Raw genomic sequence first — 24,115 nt, 5'->3', positions numbered from 1 at the left:
TGTTAGTATAATGAATGTTAGTATGAATGTTAGAATGTTAGTATAATGTTAGAATGTTAGTGTTAGAATGTTATATGTTAGTATGAATGTTAGTTGGAGAATGTTAGTATGAATGGTAGTATGAAATGTTAGTATTAGTGAATGTTAGTAAATGTTAGTATGAATGTTAGAATGTTTAAATGTAATGAATGTTAACATGTTTATAATGAATGTTAGAATGTTGGTATGAGTGAAGTAGTATGTTGGTATGAACTATAAATGTTAGAAGTGTTAGAATGTGAGTATGAATGTTAGAATTTTAGTATGTTTTGTGTAGTAATGAATTGTAGATTGTTATAGGAATGGTATGAATGTTATGAATGTTAGTATGTTGGTGTTAGAATGTTGGTATAAATGTTATGAATGTGTTGGTATGTTGGTATTGGGGTATGTTGAGAATGTCAGTATGTATGGTAATGTTAGTATGAATGTTAGTATGTTGGTATTAAAATTTTTTAGAATGTTAGTATGAATGTTATAATGTTTATGTATGAATGTTAGTAATGTTGGTATGAATGTTTAGAATGTTAGTATGATGAATGTTAGAATGTTAGTAATGTTAGGATGTTGGTATGAATGTTAGTAATTTAGTATGATATGTTATAATGTTTAGTATGAATGTTGTTGTTTGTATGAATGTTAGTATGTTGGTATAAGAATGTTAGAATGTTAGTATGAATGTTAGTATAAATGTTAGTATGACTGTTAGTATGTATGGTTATTGAATGTTAGTTTAGAATGTGAGTATGAAGTTAGTAGAATGTTAGTATTGATGTTATGAATGTTAGTATGAATGTTAGAATGTTAGTATGAATGTTAGAATGTTAGTATGAATGTTAGAAATGTTGGTATGAATGTTAGTAAGCAATGTTAGTATTGAATGTTGGTATGTTAGTATGAATGTTAGAATGTTAGTTGAATGTTAGTATGTTGGATGAATGTTAGAAATGTTAGTATGAAGAATGTTTAAGAATGTTAGTATGAATTGAGATTGGTCAGGATGACCTTTAGCGGGGTCAAGTGTATGTTACGTATGAATGTTGTCGAATGTTGCGTTATGAATGTTAGAATGTTAGTAATGAAGTTCTACCCATGTTAGTATGAAGTGGTAGAATGATTAGTATGGAATGTAAAATGTTGTAGTAAGAATTTAGTATGTTGAGAATGATATGTTAGTATGAATGTTGGTTGGAATGTTAGAATGATACCTATGTGCTAGAATGTTAGTATGAAATGATTGAATGCTAGTAAGAATGTTAGAATGTTAGTATTTGAATGTTGGAATGGTTGCCACAGCGCCTATTGAATGTTTTGAATGTTAAGTATGAATGGTTGAAATGTTAGTATGAATGTTTATGACATGTTCCCGATGAATGTTAGTTATTAGTATGAGTGTTAGAATGAAATATGAGATGGATAGACACAGCCCGAATCCTTCAAATGTTAGAATGTTGGAATGTTAGTAATGTTAGTATGTTAGTATTTTTATTATGTATGAATGTTATAGCCGTCATGCTTTCGTCCGTCGGCGTGCGCCAGTATGAATTGTTCTAATGTATGAATGTTAGAATGTTAGTATGAATGTTAGAATGTAAGTATGAATGTTAGAATGTTAGTATGAATGTTAGAATAGATGAATTTAGAATGTTAGTATGAATGTTAGAATGTTAGAATGTGTGTAGTATGAATGTTAGTATGAATGTTAGTATGAAATGTTAGTATGAATGTTAGTATGAATGTTAGTATGAATATTAGAATGAATGTTAATGAATGTTAGAATGTTTAGTATGAATGTTAGAATGTTAGTATGAATGTTAGAGTATGTTAGTATGAGTTAGTATGAATGTTAGTATGAATGTTAGAATGTTAGAATGAATGTTAGGAATGTTAGTATGAATGTTAGAATGTTTAGTATGAATGTTAGTATGAATGTTAGAATGTTAGGATGAATGTAAGAATGTTAGTATATGAATGTTAGTATGTTAGTATGAGTGTTAGTATGAATGTTAGAATGTTAGGATGAATGTAAGAATGTTAGTATGAATGTTAGAATGTTAGTATGAATGTTAGAATGTTAGTATGAATGTTAGAATGTTAGGATGAATGTAAGAATGTTAGTATGAATGTTAGAATGTTAGTAAGAAAGTTAGTAAGAAAGACAAGACTGTTAGTAAGAAAGAAAGTTAGAAAGAAAATAAGAGAGAAAGTTTGTGTGAAAGAAAGTTCGAAAAGAAAGTTAGAAAGCATTAAAGTTAGAAAGAAAGTTTTGTGAAAAGAAAGTTAGAAAGAAAGATATGTAAAAAGAAAGTTTGAATGTAAAAAAAGTTAGATAGTCAGAAAGAAAGTTAGAAAGAAAGACGAAAGGAAGGAAAGTAGCAATCTACATATTTATTTGTTTGTTAAAAGAAAGATGGACAGAAAGAATCTAGTGACAATGTGTGACGAATGAAAGCCCCCCTGTGAGGGGACATCTGTTTATATTTAAAAGGCTGATCCCAAGGCCCCAACCTTGGCAGCCTTAAAATGTGTAAATGTTCTGGGGTATTAAAATGGTTTTTATGAAAAAAAAAAAAAATAAAAAAAAAAAAAAAAAAAAAAAAAAAAAAAAAAAAAAAAAAAAAAAAAAAAAAAAAAAAAAAAAAAAAAAAAAAAAAAAAAAAAAAAAAAAAAAAAAAAAAAAAAAAAAAAAAACATTAAAAAAAAAATGTATATAAAAAAATAATTATCAATGGCTATAATTGTCATGATGCCATGATTATTTCGAGTATTAATATATTTTCAGGATAGTGATACCAGCAATATAGTGACAACCATTAGGACAGTGACATCCGATAGCAGACGTTCCTTGATAGCGACAATTAGAGATGAACAGAGTTTCATCAAGGTATATTCAATATAAAACTACAATGAAAAGTTTTATTGTCCATTAACAATTCCCGTTATTTCTCATAAAGAAGACAAAGATTTTAATACTGTGGATTTTGAAAGAAACTATAACAATAAACAATGCATTTGCTGGTTTAAATTAGCATATATGTTTTCCACCATACTGATTGTTTTCACTATCTCCTCAATGGCAGCTCCAGCATATGGACCTCTTTTGGTGACCCGAGAGGCTCCTGACTCTACTCTTTACCTGTTCTTTCCACGACAAGGAAGTTTTTGTTTGATGACCATTGCTGGCAATCCAAAATGGTAAATATCTTGGAAGAACATCTCCATTAGGTTAGTAACAACTTTCAGAACAGTGACAACCATTAGAATAGTGACAAGAAAAATATTTGTTTTCAAATTATATCAAATATTTATTTTAAGTTGGCATTAAGGCCTGGAATATTTGTAGGAGGAAAGATAAATTCAAGTGAAGTGTTTGAAAACAAAAAATCATATTTTTAATAGAACATTAACTATCAAATCAGGCAATGCATTAACTGGTTTTATTTATCATATGTTTTCAACCACACTTATGATATCACTATGTTGACTGGAATAACAGCTCCAGTAACTGGACCTTTTAATCCATCAGGATAGTGACACTCATCAGGATAGCGACAACCATCAGCTGACAGACATTCCGGGCAATGAGTGATTAGAAGTTGCAATTCCTTTCAGGTCAATTTAAATGTAAGTTTTATTGCTCATTTTCCATATTTTAAGGACTTCTCTGAATCTAAGCATTAGATAACACTTATATTGCATTAATTTTTAGCATCTTGATGAAGTGGGGATTAAAATTGTTTAAATGGTGTGGGCCAAAAAGGTAGAGTTTTAGCTATTTCCAATTATAAAGTTTTTGTGATGATTACTAAATAAACCAGGGTTAGTGATACAGACCCTCTGGACCTCTTGTTTAAACTAAGGCCACATTTTCAAAAATTGGCACCATTGCAGTCAGCTTCAAGATTTGGTTGGGGTCCTGTACTGAAATGGTTTGTATTAGGTGATAGTAACACTGTGTCAAATTTCTACTTGCATCACAAAGTGCATGTTTCAGACAAAGATGGCAGCAGCTACAGTTGTATGTCAAAGTTTAGCAAGATGATCAATCGTTTAAATTTTCAATTCATAGAGAGGTGAGTCAACGCTTTTAAATATAACCTTTATGAACCTTTGTTTGTAGGTAGGCAGTAATCTGTCAAACAGTTTTCTAACTTCTGAACATAGTAGGTCCTTCACACAAGTTATAGGTCCAGATAAATGTGGCAGTAAGCAGGGTTTAACGATAAAAGGATTGGTACTGATGTTGCTGTGTAAATTCATCATTATGTTATGCTCTGTTGCTGCTGCTGGTTGAATTTATCATATATCGTCTGCTTCAAAGTGTGTCATTTGTCACCATCTTAATATTTGTGTCTTTAAGAAGTCGTTTTAAATCATAAGGCCATGCACATATGTTCTCTCAAGCAAAGATGACATTGCTGCTTTTTCTGTTAGACAGGGACCCTTCCTACCTATTGATGACTTCTTCTTGTGACGTAGGAAATTATCTCATCCAATATATTGGTTGTGTGCCATTTTTGTCTCTTTATTTTCAGCTTAGATTGGCCATTAGGTTTGACTTTGTGACTATAAAACTTTGGTCGCTGGTTGCCACAATGATAATCTAGGCAGGCTCTGTGATGGCAGTTCAATTTTTCTGAAGAACGAAAGTTCTACGACAATCGCATAGTCAATTGCATTGTTTTTGTCATCAACAGCGGCGCACCACTCCGAAAGTTTCCACATGAACTAGGGGTGTGTACCGATTTAGGGCGGGATTACTGTTTCTAGACGGAAAGAAAGATAATGAGTAATCCGTCCCCTGTAATTATCGGCAACCTTTCCGACTTATAGTTCATGTGGACACTTTAAGGGTAGTGCTGCGCTGTAGGTGACAACTGCATTGAATTGATTGTTCGATTGCAAAAGAACTTTCGCCTTTCAATAAAAAAATTGAACTGCCATCACATAAAAAGTCCACCTCGATCATTATTGTCACAGAGGTAATCCAGGCAGGACCTTATTGATGGCCTGTTTCATTTGATTAAAGAATGGTTTCTATGACAATCGCAGTCGATTTTCACAACCACCGCTTTTGTCACTAACCACGGTGCACAACTCCAAAAGGATCAACAAAAACTAGAGTTGTACTGATATAGGGCGGGATTACTTTTCTAGACGGAAAGACAGAAAATAGGTAATTTGTCCCCGTAATTATCGGCAACCTTTCCGACTTATAGTTAACGTAGACACTTTAAAGGGTAGTGCTGTGCTGTTGGGGGGCAACTGCATTGATTTGACTGTACGATTTCTGTAGAACCTTTGTCTTTCAATCAGAAAAAGTGAAACTGCCATCACAAAAAAGCCTGCCTGGATTACCAACTAGGCACCTGTGGCCAAAGTCCACAAATCAAGGGTGGGTAAGTATTATCGGCATTAAGTCGGTCTGTCCACTTGCCAAATGAAGTGGAAAATTTCAGATGCAAAAATTGAGCAACACAACAATTACTTGATAAGATAAGTCATCGATACTTAACAAGAAGATGAGTTATCGGATGGCGGGAAGAAGACAAGCCTAGTAGTTCCTGTACACAATGGTGAGAAGCACATGAAGACTGGAGGGAAGAGAAAAAATAACGAACGAAGAATCCATTATATATACCAAAAAGAGGTATGGTCCGAGATCTTGCTAAATAGAAGCAAAACTAAGGTGAAAATGGAGTGAAAATGGAACCAATTGAACATATTTTGATGCTAAGTTTGGGGTCCAATTAGTGCAAAATACATTATTCAGTCTTTAACAATAATAATCGATGGACAGATGTCATTGATGTTTAGGAATCATTAAAATGAATATCCTGAATTAAGTAATTTAACATCTTTCAGTTGGCAATCATGAGCCAAAATGAATCCCAACTGGACAGGTATGAGCAAAAATCCATGAAGTGGCATGCTTAGCGCTTCTTGTTGACACTTGACTGAGATTGTCTCCCCTTGATTAAGTATCAATATTCTTTGTTTCTTTGTTTCTGGTCAACAGAGCTTATCAAAATAATATAACTCAATATACAAACAAACAAAAAACTGACCAATACCATTTCAGTAATTATTATATGATAATATACAATATATCTATTTCATTGTCAACTCACTATTATTTCACAGTTTGTAATTGTTTATTGATGTCAGATGCTGATATTAAGTCAGACAATACAGTGTAAATAAAGAAACAAAAAGGCAATCATTTTGTCATCAATCCTCATTATTATCATCATAATCATCATCATCATTATCATATCACGATCTTATCTATCATCATGATTAATCATTATCAGTAGCAGTATCTTATCATTATCAGCATCATCATCATTATCACATCTGATCAATATCCCATGAACATCATTATCATTATAATTCCTAAGATTCACCATCAAAATCAAACAGCGTCAATCCTTATCGATCATAAGCATCAACCATACATCATCCATTATTGCCCTTTCATAAACGTACACATACACCGTGTTTACACACTCTTATACACACCTTAACGTACACTTTCATCTCACAATACACTACATGTCTGCTCACCTTTCAAGTTCACCACACAAGTCCACACTCAGATACACATCGTGCCAATTACACATGGAAGAACAAGAAAAAAATTTTTTAAAAGAAATGGAATACTGTATATGGAATACAAAGCAAGAGAAGTTTTTTAGTAAAAGATGGGAGGGCTAGGCCAATGGTAGGGAGATTCAATCATTGTTTTTTAATATACTCTAGAGGAAGGAAAATTGTATTTAAATATTTTGACTGGAAATTTTATATCTTTAATTCGGGGTCACTGAAAGGGTCAAAGACAAACTTAAAAACAATCTGTTAAAATAATGGTTATTGTGTTGATTGATATAGATATATGTCACATGAAAAGTACGTATACAAAACATTCATGTAATGTGTACAAAAAAATGATATATATACATAAACTAATTAAATCTTAATAAATTAAATTGAAAAATGTGTGTAAAAGATCCCCGGAAAAAAAAAAAAATTGTGAAAAAATGTACAAAGTAAAGTTCTAATAATGGTTTCCATTTCCTTAAAATTAATTTCAAACAAGTTTCTTCAAATTGAAAATTTTTGCAAAAATCCCCTTTTCTCAATTGTTTTATATGTTTTTAAAAATTTCAGAGCTGATAAATGTGCTCCTTTATAGTATTAATATTTCTGCAAAACTTCCAATAGGTTTAAAGATTTATTTAAAAGCATTGGACATGGTAGTCTTATAAATGTTGTCAATAAAATTGTAAATCCATTATTTCACCTGATTATCTCTACATGGAGGCAGTTAAAATCCAGAAAGTTCATTGAAAACTATTTTTCATAGTTTTTGTCCATGGTTTGATGTCTGAGGCTGATATTAAGGTGAAGAATTGGGTTAATAGATCGGTCTCAAAAATCACAGGAAGGATTATCCATAAATATACTTTATATTCTGAGGTAAAAACTTCTAATTATCAAATTTCTGTTAGCTACACAGTAAGATTACTGGTGAACTCTTTTTGGTATATTCTGTTTCAACAATCTGGCAGAATCTTTTAAATCATCACTTTTAATGTGGTCATCTAAGATATGATTCTAATGAACAAATGTAGAATGTTGCTATAATTACATGATTTTAACAAAGGACATGTGTTTCTCTTTCAGTGCCTTAGATTTTCTCCAACCTTGACCATAATCTCTATCAGCATTTCCTTAGTACCTGTGCACTCAATGTTTCTTAGTGTAAGTGTACTTAATGTTTTTACAGACTGGCTCTATGAAACCTTTTTTCAGGTAAAACCTGTTGCTGTAATTACAAGATTTTAACATATGACATGTGTTTCTCTTTAAGTGCCTTCTACGAGAAAGATAAAGAGGCAAAAAATCAGGCAACCAACCTAGTAAGAAGGTCAATGGTTACTTAGGAGAAAGACATTGCAAAACAGAACATGAAAAGTGATCCAAAACAATTCTAGAAATGTACAAGATCAAAGACCAAAAACTAGAGCATCAGTTACCAATGTTTTTGATGAACAAATGACCAGGAAAAAGCCGGCGGAAACATCAGGAAATGGATTAGTGACTTTAAACAAGGAGCTGACAGAAGTAATTAACTGTAATCGTTCAAGGTCCATAAATGTATCAAGTGGAGTCCCTCAAGGAAGTGTGTTAACCTATCCTGTTTCTCAATTGTTTAAATGACCTAACAGATGAAGTCAACAACAAGATCAAAATGTTTGGCAATTGATGCAAAATTGTTCAAAGAAATTTCTGCACCAAACCCTATTGTATCCATGCAGGAAGATATTGACATGGTCAACAACTAGACCAAGAAGTGGCAATTGTCAACGAGGAAAAAATGTAAATCCATCAATAACCTGATTTCATCTCTACTCGATCCCAGGAAGCGAGTCAACAATCCAGAAAGTAAACTTGGAAAAGGACATATGTGTGAACTTTGACGACATGTTGAAATTTACAGAGCATGTCAATATACAGGTGAAGAAAGTAAACAGAAACATCGGTCTCATTATCAAAACCTTCCTTTATATTAATAAGGACATATTTCTAACATTGTACAAATCCCTTGTTAGACCACATCTGGAATACTGTGCTTCAGTCTGGTTCCCCATGTTCAACAAAGACAGAATAATCCTTAAAAACGTACAACGCGCTATGTACAAGACTAGTGCCTGAACAAAGAGATGAGACAAATGATGAACTCTTTAAAAGCCTTGGTTTACCATCTTTAGAGTACAGATGTGATAGACCTGACGTGATAAAATACAAAATCTGTAATGGAACAGTAGATACTACACCAGATAAATTCTTTACAGTGTTAAGACAGAATGACCAAACTACTGCTGCGTAAAACTCTTTCTGAAACCGTGTCACAGATAATTGGAAGTCTATCGCAGGTGATAACTGCTAAAACCCTGAACTCGTTCAAATTTCATGTGAATACAGCCTGGAAACAACACCCTTCAAAATTCAACCTACATCATCCTACAATACAATCCAAGTTCCATCAGAGCAGCCATACCAGTGCAACCAGTATTAAATACACGATACGTCAAAAGCAGACTAATGGTGTGACGTAAACAGCAGTGAGTTAACGGTGAGTCTTCAATTTCTCCAAACTGAACATTGACAATAATCACTGTTGGCATCGTCTTTTCTCAGGACCTGTGTACTTATTATAACTGTTTCTTACTGCAAGTGTGCTGAACTAACCAAATTTCATCTTACATTATTTTTAACAGACAGGCTCTGTAAAACCTGTTTCAGATTATTCTGATTATTAAATAAATTATCTCCCCCTGATTGGAGATCTCTCCTATTATTCATTATATTTAGAAATGTTAATCATCTTATCAACAAAAAAACCAAAACACTTAAATACCATTTCAATATTTGATATATAATTTGTTAACATACAGTGTGAAAGTTCAACATGTTATGTTTACAGGATACTACTCCGCAGGTGACTGCCCGAAGGTAAAAGCCCTGTCCTGGACCAACCAGTTGACACAGATTTTGACATACAGCCAAAATGTAATTAACATCACAGGTGAGCATTGAAAATTTTAACTTCTTCTTTAGGGAACACCAACTATACTTAAAGATGCTGCCACAGCTGACAAATTGTATTTTTTCACCATCAAAGCAGTAGAAGACGATATAGTATTTGTTTTCTTCAGGTTTACTAAACTTTAATTACTTTACACCATTACCTAGACCATTAGAAAAATTTGAGCTTCTAATTTTACTCAAGTTAAAAATATTGAAAAAGAATTGAATTGCGATCCTGAAGAAAAATCTGTGGCACTATAATCTATAGTGGAAATGAAGTATGAGGTTGCGCATGTGCACCAAAGGCAAAATAAATTATTTTATGTATTTTTTGTGTTAATTAACCTGTTATTATACACGATTATTCACAAAATGTATTGTTCCAATAAGTGAATATCATTTAAGCTCTTTTGCGTGGACAACTTGAGAAAATAAAAAAAAAGAACCAAAAAAAAAAAAAAACCTTGGAAACGTGCCCCTGTGTACACTAGATAGAGCCCCGAATTACAAAGTTATTATGACCCTGGTCACTGTTTGTCTGGTTAATTATGAAATTCAGGATTGGTTTTCAAAATGGCTACCTCTGAGTGAGAAAGGTATCAAATTTAGTGATCACAAAGTAATGTTATTTTTATCTGATTGATGAAATTTAAAGACCTTTCAGATTCCTGATAAGAGCCTATTCAGGATTACCTCGATAATGATAAGATGAGATTGCTTGTAAAATATTCATGTACGGTGCAAAGAATTATCCTCACTCTGGGTCGCAGGTTTGTACCGTTTTTGGTCGCAGTAGCCTGTATCGCAATTCAATCATTGTTTAGCGAAAGCTTAATTGCCACATTTGAAGGGAGATCTGTTGTGGATAGAGTGGCAATGACATATACCAGACTGTGTATAAGTTACTGTTGAATGAGATTGTCCTTGATGGGTCAAGAGTAATTCAGATATTGATGAGCCGGTTTTGGGATACTAAATGTGTTTAATGTGTCAAAAACTAAGAAATGCAATGGTCTTGTTGTTTGACAGGTTGGCAAAATATTTATAATTTGATTGAATTAGAGGAAAATTTTTATTTCTTGTAGAGTTTTTAAATGTAGAGTTTAAATGGTTTTATGTACATTCCTCACATTGGGGCCTACAGTATTCAAAAAAATATTTTTTTATTTTTAACTGATAATCAAAATACGAGACGGGAAATCTATTGAAACACTAAGTGGATCCAGAGTTGGGCCAGAGGAGTTGTCTCACTACAATTTCAAAATTCTTCGCTTTCTTTGGAGTCTGTGTTGATATATACTTATTATCCCTTCTAACGAGACCAGACTTCATTATTAAGGACGAGTCTCACTTGATTGTGTAGTATGTCATTGTGTAATTTTTGGATGCTGCCCATTATTTTCGTACGTTGTACTTATTTTGTATTTGTAGAACTTTGTTTTAGTGCCTACCTTTCACAGGGTGCATGGTCAACTAAAAGATACGGAATCATGCACATCCCAGACATTTCTACGAGAAAGCAGGGCATACCAGTCGTCCCACTCGCCTCCCTTTACCACTTTAATAGACTATGGTGTGTTTAGTGTCAAAAGTAGCTAAGATTAGACTTTATATTTAAGTATAGCTCATTCTTCCTTTTTTTAAAAATGAAGCCTACTTTTTCATCAAAACAGAAACCTCCATAATTTCTAGATACAGTCTTAAGGGTTAAAGTGAATAGTCGGGCAAAGAAATTCAGCTCTAAATGCATTCATTGGCCTTCCAAAAGTTCTCACATATTAAACGGACGGTCAAGTTCGGCTTTACGTTTCCCAGTTGCTGACCATTGAATATAAAGAAAATATGAAAGCATTGAAAGCGAGGCTGCGTGGAAATGTAACCACGGACATAGTCAGCCGGGAGGCGAACGTGTTTTAGGATTCCCTGTACTTTAAATTAAACTTTCTTCGCGTATGCACACAGATTTTGACGAGATCTTTTATTTTTCTATTTCTCATAAAAGAATAATTCTACTGGATACACTCACATCATTTTTTACCGAGTTTAGCCATCCTTGCCGATGCTGTTCACTTTAAGGATGTTACACCTCTTGAGAAAGTCAAAAGTTTCTTGTATTAAACTTTTTTTTCTCATATAGATTTTTTGGAAATAGGAGTTTATACCATACAAGAAAAAATGGAAAAAAAACATATGTCGGTGTGACTTTGTTTATTTGAGTATTGTCACTCAAAGATACCAAGGTGACAAAATCTTCGATTTTTTTTGGATTTTTGCCGTTTTGACCATATACACAAGAGTTTAAAGCCATAATTTTCCTAATGAGATGTTTGATATGTATGGAAGTTTGAAGAATGCTATTTTCCTGTAGTCTTCTTTAGACAATATATACAAGTTTTAATTAATAAGACTCATATTTTTTCTCCAGAATAATCAACATATGCTACCCCACCCCCTTAATTTTTGAGCTACAAAATACACTATTTTTTTCAGCCAGGAAAGATTAACAGGTCAAAAAATTAGCTCGATACAGCTGATAATTGCTGGTGCAGGTGAATGATTTAAGTAAAAACAATTTCAGTAAAAAATCGGTTAAAACTATGGCTCTACTCAAAGAGGAAAAAGACACAATTTCAAAATGGCCGCCAAAGTGGGCCATTCCTTAAAATCCCTGTAATAAAAAAATCTACTGAAAATAGAAAAGTAATTTTTTGACAAAATTTGCATCTAGCAACTTGCTACAGATATTGATAATAAATAAGTATTGAAAAATCTCATAACTTCTTTTCTTTAGTCCGATCTTCAACGGGGACTGTCAGAAACGAGACCTACAATCAACGGGCACTGAAACCTCAGAACATTTCCTTTAAATTGCTAATACATCCTTAAGAACAGAACTTGTATATTTATCATATTAATATTGAAAAATTTGGCCAGATACAATCCTTGAAGAGAAAAATTCTAAATTAGAGGGTTAAATTCTTTTGCTTTTGCAAACTAATATTGTTTTCCAAATAATTCAGACTTGTCTAGAGTTTTTTATTATAAAAGAACTATGACATATTTTTTATAATGTACTTGTCCTAGAGTGTGGATTGTAGTCCTAAGGGGACAGAACTTGTATAAATTTTGGGCCAAAGGGGGCGGGGCCAATAGGGGAAATATGGTTCATTTTTAGCTCTTGGCCAAAAACATCCTTGCGGGGAAGGCGGACAGAACAGAACTTGTATAAAATTTGGCAGTATATTTTTGAGAAAATGGATTGTATTGTTATTGTATAAATTTTGGCCCAATTGGAGGGGCGGGGCCAATAGGGGAAAATAGAGGTTAATTTCTATAAATTGCCCATTAATCGATCTTGTCTGGCAAAATTTAAAATAAATCTGACCCCGGGGGGCAGGAGGGGCGGGCCAGTTTAAGGGGAATTAGTAAACCAAACTAATTGAGTTCTGCATCATGCCCAGCTTAAATTAGTAATATGTTAATTTCCAAATTTCGGTTTTATACCAACAGGTATACAGGCCGTCTGGGCTATTCAATTGAAGAAATATAGAAAAATATAAAGTTCGATTAATCCCCCCCCCCCCCCCCCCCCCATTAATCGTAAAATTTAAAATAAATCTTATAGTTCACATAGTTTTCCAATTCGTTTTATAGTACATGGGTATTCAATGAAGAATATGAAAATATAATAGTTCTGCTCATTGACAAAAAGAACCTCCCCCCAACTGACAGGGGACACAAACGGACTAGACGGGACTGACATGGGAAGGCGGTCAGACGACCTGACCCTATCATTAAAAACTACTAATTCACATTCTCACTGCAAAGGACTTTCCTATATTCTTCAGTTAATAATTTTACCATAAATTTCAAAATTGTATATATTTTTATAATATAAATAAATGATTGATAAATTCTAATGATAATTGAAAATATTTTATTGCAAGTAAGTGTTAATTTCAAATTTTCATCTAAACGTACTAGCTTGAGGTGTTATTTGACCGATCCCCTTGTAGACCAGAAAATAGCTTTGTTTTATACTAAATTTCCCAAGAAAAAAACGATGGTAATACAATTATCATTAAATAAATCAATATGATAGGAAATCTTGATACAAGTTGAAATATTTCATCAAGGTGTTGAAATTTTTGACGTTTTTTTAAGATTTAGCAAGATATATCAATTTTTAAACAAAATATTTTTCCCATTTGTCATTGATACAGATTGTTAATTAAGGAGTTATCTCCCCTTAACATTTTAGGTCTTTAATTCTAAATTATTTAAACATTATTTTATCAATCATATACTAATAAAACAATCACATTTATTGAATTATGGAGGTTATAATTGTTGTTTTGAAATGAATTCATATATATTAATTTATTCATTAATTTCAAAGATTCACCTGTTCAGCATAAATATTGCCATTTAAGCCAATTGAAGAGCTTTGAGGCATCGGTCAGTAATCAAAGCGTCTACACAAAACAAACCGAAAGTTGTCTCCCCCTACCATGAATCAGCCCATTGTAAAGGAACTAACTTTATTTGTTTTCAGTGTTGATTGAAACAACAAGATGTTTAGTTTTAATGTATATGTGCAATGAGTGATAATTTTGAGGCAGTACTCAACACAGTACTAGAAACTTATTTAAAATAGGAATTTCATTGGTACATATCCTCTGGGCCTCTTGATAATTTTGGTTATTTTATATACAATTGGTACTGCTTATATAATACTTTTTTTTATGCAAATTCTAAACTTTCCTAAATCGGGGAAACATTTTTTAATCTACTGTCTTTCAGTCCATAAAGGTTTTTATTATAGCTGTTTATTTTGTTTCAAAATTTCATATTTTGTTACTCATGTCTTAATTTCATCAAGTACAAACAAAACTGTCAAAAGGTGAATGTGAAAGAAACTGTCAAAAAAGCGAATGAATGAATGCAAAAAAAGTCAAAAAAATGAAAAGAATGAATGTCAAAAAGAAAAATGTCAAAAAACAAAAGTAAAAAATTAATGAATGTAAAAAAAAGTCAAAAAACTGAACGAAAGGATGTACAAATAGTATGAATGTTAGAATGTTAGTATGAATGTTAGTATGAATGTTAGTATGAATATTAGAATGAATGTTAGAATGTTAGTATGAATGAATGTTAGTATGCTAGTATGAATGTTAGAATGTTAGGATGAATGTAAGAATGTTAGTAAAAATGTTAGAATGTTAGTATGAATGTTAGTATGTTAGTTAGAATGTTAGTATGAATGTTAGTATGAATGTTAGTATGGATGTTAGAATGTTAGTATGAATGTTAGATTGTAAGTATAAATGTTAGAATGTTAGTAAGAAAGTTAGTAAGAAAGACAAGACTGTTAAAAAGAAAATAAGAGAGAAAGTTTGTGTGAAAGAAAGTTCGAGAGAAAGTTTGTGTGAAAGAAAGTTCGAAAGAAAGTTAGAAAGCATTAAAGTTAGAAAGAAAGTTTTGTGAAAAGAACGTTAGAAAGAAAGATATGTAAAAAGAAAGTTTGAATATAAAAAAAGTTAGAAAGTCAGAAAGAAAGTTAGAAAGAAAGAAGAAAGGAAGGAAAGTAGCAATCTACATATTTATTTGTTTGTTAAAAGAAAGATGGACAGAAAGAATCTAGTGACAATGTGTGACGAATGAAAGCCCCCCTGTGAGGGGACATCTGTTTATATTTAAAAGGCTGATACCCAAGGCCAAGGGGGGACCCCAACCTTGGCAGCCTTAAAATGTGTAAATGTTCTGGGGTATTTAAAATGGTTTTTTATGAAAAAAAAAAAAAAAAAAAGAACATAAAAAAGAAAAAAAAAACATAAAAAAAAAAAACATAAAAAAAAAAAAAAAAAATCATAAAAAAAAAAAAAAAAAACATTAAAAAAAAAATGTATATAAAAAATAATTATCAATGGCTATAATTGTCATGATGCCATGATTATTTCAAGTATTAATATATTTTCAGGATAGTGATACCAGCAATTATAGTGACAACCATCAGGACAGTGACATCCGATAGCAGAAGTTCCCTTGATAGCGACCATTAGAGATGAACAGAGTTTCATTCAAGGTATATTCAATATAAAAACTACAATGAAAAGTTTTATTGTCCATTAACAATTCCCGTTATTCTCATAAAGAAGACAAAGATTTTAATAATAACTGAGGGGATTTTGAAAGAAACTATAACAATAAACAATGCATTTGCTGGTTTAAATTAGCATATATGTTTTTCCACCATACTGATTGTTTTCACTATTCTCCTCAATGGCAGCTCCAGCATTATGGACCTCTTTTAGTGACCCTGTGAGGCTCCTGACTCTACTCTTTACCAGTTTCTTTCCATGACAAAGAAGTTTTTTGTTTGATGACCCTTTGCTGGCAATCCAAAATGGTAAAATATCTTAGAAGAACATCTCCATTAGGTTAGTGACAACTTTCAGAACAGTGACAAACCATTAGAATAGTGACAAGAAAAAATATTCGTTTTCAAATTATATCAAATATTTATTTTAAGTTGGCATTAAGGCCTGGAATATTTGTAGGAGGAAAGATAAATTCAAGTGAAGTGTTTGAAAACAAAAAAATCATATTTTTAATATAGAACATTAACTATCAAATCAGGCAATGCATTAGCTGGTTTTATTTATCATATGTTTTCAACCACACTTATGATATCACTATTTTGACTGGAATAACAGCTCCAGTAACTGGACCTTTTGAATCCATCAGGATAGTGACACTCATCAGGATAGCGACAACCATCAGCTGACAGACATTCCGGGCAATGGAGTGATTAGAAGTTGCAATTTGCATTCAGGTCAATTTAAATGTAAGTTTTATTGCTCATTTTCCATATTTTAAGGACTTCTCTGAATCTAAGCATTAGATAACACTTATATTGCATTAATTTTTAGCATCTTGATGAAGTGGGGATTAAAATTGTTTAAATGGTGTGGCCAAAAAGGTAGAGTTTTAGCTATTTCCAATTATAAAGTTTTTGTGATGATTACTGAATAAACCAGGTTAGTGATACAGACCCTCTGGGCCTCTTGTTTAAACTAAGCCACATTTTCAAAAATTGGCACCATTGCAGTCAGCTTCAAGATTTGGTTGGGGTCCTGTACTGAAATGGTTTGTATTAGGTGATAGTAACACTGTGTCCAAATTTCTACTTGCATCACAAAGTGCATGTTTCAGACAAAGATGGCAGCAGCTACAATTGTATGTCAAAGTTTAGCAAGATGATCAATCGTTTAAAAATTCAATTCATAGAGAGGTGGTCAACGCTTTTAAATATAACCTTTACGAACCTTTGTTTGTAGGTAGCAGTAATCTGTCAAAACAGTTTTCTAACTTCTGACAAAGTAGGTCTTCACACAAGTTGTAGGTCCAGATAAATGTGCAGTAAGAGAGGGTTAACGATAAAAGGATGGTACTGATGTTGCTGTGTAAATTCATCATTATGTTATGCTCTGTTGCTGCTGCTGGTTGAATTTATCATATATCGTCTGCTTCAAAGTGTGTTATTTGTCACCATCTTAATATTTGTGTCTTTAAGAAGTCGCTTTTAAATCATAAGGCCATGCACATATGTTTTCTCCTCAGCAAAGATGACATTGCTGCTTTTTCTGTTAGACAGGGGACCCTTCCTACCTTATTGATGACTCTTCTTGTGACGTAGGAAAATTGTCTCATCAAATATATGTTGTGTTGCCATTTTTTGTCTCTTTATTTTTCAGCTTAGATTGGCCATTAGGTTTGACTTGTGACTATAAAACTTTGGTCGCTGGTGCCACAATGATAATCTAGGCAGGCTCTGTGATGGCAGTTCAATTTTCTGAAGAACGAAAGTTCTACGACAATCGCATAGTCAATTGCATTGTTTTTGTCATCAACAGCGGCGCACCACATCCGAAAGTTTCCCACATGAATCTAGGGTGTACCGATTTAGGGCGGGAATTACTGTTCTAGACGGAAAGAAAGATAATGAGTAATCCGTCCCCGTAATTATCGGCAACCTTTCCGACTTATAGTTCATGTGGACACTTTTAAGGGTAGTGCTGCGCTGTAGGTGACAACTGCATTGAATTGATTGTTTCGATTGCAAAAGAACTTTCGCCTTTCAATAAAAAAAATTGAACTGCCATCACATAAAGCCCACCTCGATCATTATTGTCACAGCAGTAATCCAGGCAGCCTTATTGATGGCCATTTCATTCGATTGAAGAATGGTTCTATGACAATCGCAGTCGATTTCACACCGCTTTTGTCACTAACCACGGTGCACAACTCCAAAAGGATCAACAAAAACTAGAGTGGATACTGATATAGGGCGGGATTACTTTTCTAGACGGAAAGACAGAAAATAGGTAATTTGTCCCCGTAATTATCGGCAACCTTTCCGACTTATAGTTAACGTAGACACTTTAAAGGGTAGTGCTGTGCTGTTGGGGGCAACTGCATTGATTTGACTGTACGATTTCTGTAGAACCTTTGTCTTTCAATCAGAAAATGAAACTGCCATCACAAAAAGCCTGCCTGGATTACCAACTAGGCACCTGTGGCCAAAGTCCACAAATCAAGGCTGGTAAGTCGGCATAAGTCGGCTTCCACTGCCAAATGAAGTGGAAAATTCAGATGCAAAAATTGCAACACAACAATTACTTGATAAGATAAGTATCTACTTAACAAGAAGATGGTTATCGGATGGCGAAGAAGACAAGCCTATAGCCTGTAACAATGGAGAACACATGAAGACTGGAGGGAAGAAAAAATAACGAACAAGAATCCTTTTATACCAAAATGAGGTAGGCCAGATCTTGCTAAATGAGCAAAGCACAGGTGAAAATGGAGTGGAAAATGAAACAAATGAACATATTTGATGCTAAGTTTGGGTCCAATTATCAAATACATTATTCAGTTACAAAATAATATGACAGGATGTCATTGATGTTGGAATCATTATAATGAATATCTGAATTAAGTATTTAACATCTTTCAGTTGGCATTCATAGCCAATATGAATCCCAACTGGACAGAGGCAAAATCCATGAAGTGCATGCTAGCGCTTCTTGTTGAATTGTCTGAGATTGTCTCCCCTTGATTAATATCAATATTCTTTGTTTCTGGTCAAAGAGCTTATCAAATATATACTCAATATAAAACAAAAAAAACTGACCAATACCATTTCAGTAATTAATATATGATAATTACAATAAATCCATTTCATTGTAAATTCACTATTTTTCACAGTTTGTCCATGGTTTGATGTCTGGAGGCTGATATTAAGTCCTGAAGAATTGGGTTAATAGATCAAGTCAAAAATCACAGGAAGGATATATCCATAAATATACTTTACTTCTGAGTAAAAACTGAATTATCATTTTCTGCTAATTACAGTAAGATTAGGTGAACTCCTTTTCTGGTATATTCTGTTATTTTTCTTCGGTTTACTGCTTTCTTTCCAATCTTCACTAAGTATTGTGGTCATCTAAGATATGATTCTAATTTTATCATGTAGAATGTTTGCTATTAATTACATGATTTTAACAAAGGACATGTGTTTCTCTTTCAGTGCCTTAGATTTTCTCCAACCTTGACCATAATCTCTATCAGCATTTCCATAGTACCTGTGCACTCAATGTTTCTTAGTGTAAGTGTACTTAATGTTTTTTACAGACTGGCTCTATGAAACCTTTTTTCAGGTAAAACCTGTTGCTGTAATTACAAGATTTTAACATATGACATGTGTTTCTCTTTAAGTGCCTTCTACGAGAAAGATAAAGAGGCAAGAAATCAGGCAACCAACCTAGTAAGAAGGTCAATGGTTACTTAGGAGAAAGACATTGCAAAGAACATGAAAAGTGATCCAAAACAATTCTAGAAATGTACAAGATCAAAGACCAAAACTAGAGCATCAGTTTACCAATGTTTTTGATGAACAAATGACCAGGAAAAAGCCGGCGGAAACATCAGGAAATGGATTAGTGACTTTATACAAGGAGCTGACAGTAGTAACTAACTGTAATCGTTCAAGGTCCATAAATGTATCAAGTGGAGTCCCTCAAGGAAATGTGTTGAGACCTATCCTGTTTCTCAATTGTTTAAATGACCTAACAAATGAAGTCAACAACAAGATCAAAATGTTTACAATGATGCAAAATTGTTCAAAGAATTTTCTGCGCACCAAACCCCATTGTATCCATGCAGGAAGATATTGACATGGTCAATCAACTAGACCAAGAAGTGGCAATTGTCAACGAGGAAAAATGTAAATCCAATCAATACACCTGATTATCTCTACTCGATCCCAGGAGGCAGCGAGTCAACAATCCAGAAAGTAAACTTGGAAAAGGACATATGTGTGAACTTTGACGACATGTTGAAATTTACAGAGCATGTCAATATACAGGTGAAGAAAGTAAACAGAATCATCGGTCTCATTATCAAAACCTTCCTTTATATGGATAAGGACATATTTGTAACATTGTACAAATCCCTTGTTAGACCACATCTGGAATAGCTGTGCTTCAGTCTGGTTTCCCCATGTTCAACAAGGACAAATACAGAATAATCCTTAAAAACGTACAACTCCGCGCCACAAGACTAGTGCCTGAACAAAGAGATGAGACAAATGATGAACTCTTTTTTAAAGCCTTGGTTTACCATCTTTAGAGTACAGATGTGATAGGACCTGACGTGATAAAATACAAAATCTGTAATGGAACAGTAGATACTACACCAGATAAATTCTTTACCCGTGTTAAGACAGAATGACCAAACTACTGCAGCGTAAAACTCTTTCTGAAACCGTGTCACAGATAATTGGAAGTCTATCGCAGGTGATAACTGCTAAAACCCTGAACTCGTTCAAATTTCATGTGAATACAGCCTGGAAACAACACCCTTCAAAATTTCAACCCATCATCCTACAATACAAGAACCATCAGAGCAGCCATACCAGTGCAACCAGTATTAATACAACACTGATACGTCAAAAGCAGACTAATAGTGTGTGACGTCAACAACAGTGAGTTAATGGTGTGTCTTCAATTTCTCCAAACAGAACATTGACAATAATCACTGTTGGCATCGTCTTTTCTCAGGACCTGTGTACTTATTATAACTGTTTCTTACTGCAAGTGTGCTGAACCGTTTCATCTTACATTATTTTTAACAGACAGGCTCTGTAAAACCTGTTTCAGATTATTCTGATTATTAAATAAATTATCTCCCCCTGATTGGAGATCTCTCCTATTATTCATTATATTTAGAAATGTTAATCATCTTATCAACAAAAAAACCAAAACACTTTCAATACCATTTCAATATTTGATATATAATTTGTTAACAATACAGTGTGAAAGTTCAACATGTTATGTTTACAGGATTTACTCCCGCAGGTGACTGCCCGAAGGTAAAGCCCTGTCCTGGACCAACCAGTTGACACAGATTTGGTGACATACAGCCAAAATGTAATTAACTATCACAGGTGAGCATTGAAAATTTTAACTTCTTCTTTAGGGAACACCGAACTATATTAAAGATGCTCCACTGCTGACAAATTGTATTTTTTTCACCATCAAAAGCAGGAGTACGATATAGTATTTTTCCTTCAGTTACTAAACTTACTTACTTTACACCATTACCTACCACCATTGAAAAGTTTTTGAGCTGTCTAATTTTACTTCAAGTTTAAAAATATGAAAAAGAATTAATTGCATCCTGAAAAAAATCTGTGGCACTATATTCTATATGGAATGAAGTATTGATTGCGCATGCACCAAAGGCAAAATAAATTATTTTATGTTATTTTTTGTGTTAATTATACCTTTATATACACGATTATTCCGCAAATTATTGTTCAAATAATGAATATCATTTATGCCCTGTTGGCGGTGGAGCATCTTTTAAAAAAAAAAAAAAAAAAAAAAAAAAAAAAAAAACCTTGGAAACGGCCCCTGTGTACACAAGATAGAGCCCCAGTATAGAATTATTTGGACCTGGACACTGGTTGGCTGGTTAATTATGAAATTCAAGATTTTTTTTTCAAAATGGCTACCCTGGTGAGAACGGTATCATACAAAATTAGTGATAAAAGGATTGTATTTTAATCAGATTGATGTATTTTAAAGACCTTTCAGATTCCTGATAATGATGATTGATGCTTGTAAATTTTCAGAACGGGCAAGAATTTTATCTCACCTGGTCGCAGTTTGTTCCGTTTTTGGTCGCAGAAGCCTGTATCCAAGCAATCATTGGTTTAGGAAAGCCTATTGCCAATCTGTGATCTGGGATCTGTTGTGGAAATGGCATTACATACCAGCTGTGTAGAAGTTACTTTGAAGAGTTTCCCATTGTGGCAAGAGTAATTCAGAATTGGAGCGTTTTTGGATTAAATGTGTTTAATGTTTCAAAATACTAAGAAATGCAATTGTTGGTGTTTGACAGTGGCAAAATATTTTGTTAATTTGATGGAATTAAGGAAATTTTTTTTTCTTGTAGAGTTTTAAATGTTTTTATGTAAATTCCTCCCATTTGCCAGTATATTGTAAAAAAAATAAATTTTTCTTTTTAACTGATATCATAATAACAGGAGAGGGAAATCTAGGAACACTAAGGGATCCAGAGTGGTCCAGAGGATTTGTATCACTACATTTCAAAAATTTTTCGTTTTTGGTTGGTTGATTAAACTAATATCCAATCAACAGCCAGAATCATTTTAAGGCCAGCCTCACTGATGTGTTTGTATGTCATTAGTATTTTTGGAGGCTGCAGTATGTTCGTGTTGTACTATTTTGTGTAATTGTAAGAACTTTTTTAGTGCTACCTCACAGGAGCATGTAACTAAAAGATACTGAACAAGCACACCCAGACATTATACCAGAAAGCAGGCATTACCAGTCGTCCCACTCCGCTCCACTTTACCACTTTAATAGACTATGGTGTGTTTTAGGTCAAAAGTAGCTAAGATAGACTTTATAATTTAAGTATACTCAGTCTTCCTTATTTAAAAAAAGAAAGGCCGACTTTTTCATCAAAACAGAAACCTCCCATAATTTCTAGATACAGTCTTAAAAGTTAAAAGTGAATAGTCAGTGCAAAGAAATTTCAGTCTAAATGCATTCATGGCCTACACCAAAAGTTCGTCTCACATATTAAACGACGGTCAAGTTCGGCTTACGTTCCCCCATGTTCTGACATTGAAATAAGAAAAAATTGAAAGCAATTAGTAAGCGAGGCTGCGTGTAAAGAGAACCCACGGACATTGTTCCGCGGAGGACGTTTTAGGATTCTCCTGTACTTTAAATTAATTTCTTCGTATGCCACAGATTTTGACGAGCAATTTTATTTTTCTATTTCAAAAGAAATTCTACTGGATACACTCACATCATTTTTACCGAGTTTAGCTATCCTTGCCCGACTGTTCACTTTAAGGATGTACACCTCTGAGAAGTCAAAAGTTTCTTGTATTAAACTTTTTTTCTCATATAGATTTTTGGAAATAGGAGTTTATACCATACAAGAAAATGGAAGAAAAAACATATGTCGGTGTGCTTGATTTTGAGCTATTGTCACTCAAAGATACCAAGTTGACAAAATCTTAGATTTTTTTGGATTTTTGCCGTTTTGACCATATACACAAGAGTTTAAAGCCATAATTTCCTAATGAGATGTTTGATATGTATGGAAGTTTGAAGAATCTATTTTCCTGTAGTCTTCTTTAAAACAATATACAAGTTTTAATTAATAAGACTCATATTTTTTTCTCAGAATATCAACATATGCTACCCCCCACCCCTTAAAATTTGAGCTACAAAATACACTATTTTCAGCCAGGAAAGATTAACAGCAAAAATTAGTCTCGATACAGCTAAAAATGCTGGTGTAGTGATGATTTAAGTAAAAACAATTTCAGTAAAAAATAGTTAAACTATGGCTCTACTCAAAGAGGAAAAAGACACAATTTCAAAATGGCCGCCAAATGGGCCATTTCTTAAAATCCCTGTATAAAAAAAATCTACTGAAAATAGAAATGTAATTTTTTGACAAAATTTGCATCTGGCAACTTGCTACAGATATTGATAAAATATATTTGAAAATCTCATAACTTCTTTGATCTTTGTCGAAACGAGACTTCAACGGGACTGAAACCTCAGAAGAATACATCCTTAAGAATATTATCATATTAATATTGAAAAACTGAAGATAAAATTCTAAATTATTTTCTTTGCTTTTATTTTTCATTTTCAAACTAATATTTTTTCCAAATAATTCAGTATTTTTTATTATAAAAATGACATATTTTTTAATGTTATGTTTTAGTCTATGAGGGCCAGTAAGGTCATTTTTAGCTCTTGCAATAATCAGTATATTTTTGAAAATAATTGTTATTCATTATAACTATGCATTAATCGATCTTGTGCAAAATTTAAATAAATCTTATAGTAAACAAACTATTTGA

The 24,115-nt window shown here is 33.0% G+C and overlaps 1 long non-coding RNA gene across 2 annotated transcripts; it reads left to right on the top strand.

Moving 5' to 3' along the window:
* The first annotated feature begins 2,036 nt into the window (after positions 1-2,036).
* On the top strand, positions 2,037-3,760 carry LOC138335622 (uncharacterized). 2 transcript variants are annotated; one of them, XR_011210313.1, is made up of 3 exons: positions 2,037-2,923; positions 3,120-3,264; positions 3,566-3,760. It is a non-coding gene; the product is annotated as an uncharacterized lncRNA (long non-coding RNA). The 2 variants fall into 2 exon arrangements; XR_011210315.1 differs by having other exon boundaries at positions 2,038-2,923; positions 3,120-3,234.
* The last annotated feature ends 20,355 nt before the right edge of the window (positions 3,761-24,115 follow it).

Source organism: Argopecten irradians, chromosome 11 (assembly GCF_041381155.1).
Source record: "Argopecten irradians isolate NY chromosome 11, Ai_NY, whole genome shotgun sequence".
Lineage (NCBI taxonomy): Eukaryota > Metazoa > Mollusca > Bivalvia > Pectinida > Pectinidae > Argopecten > Argopecten irradians.
This window is presented reverse-complemented; position numbering and strand designations above follow the sequence as displayed.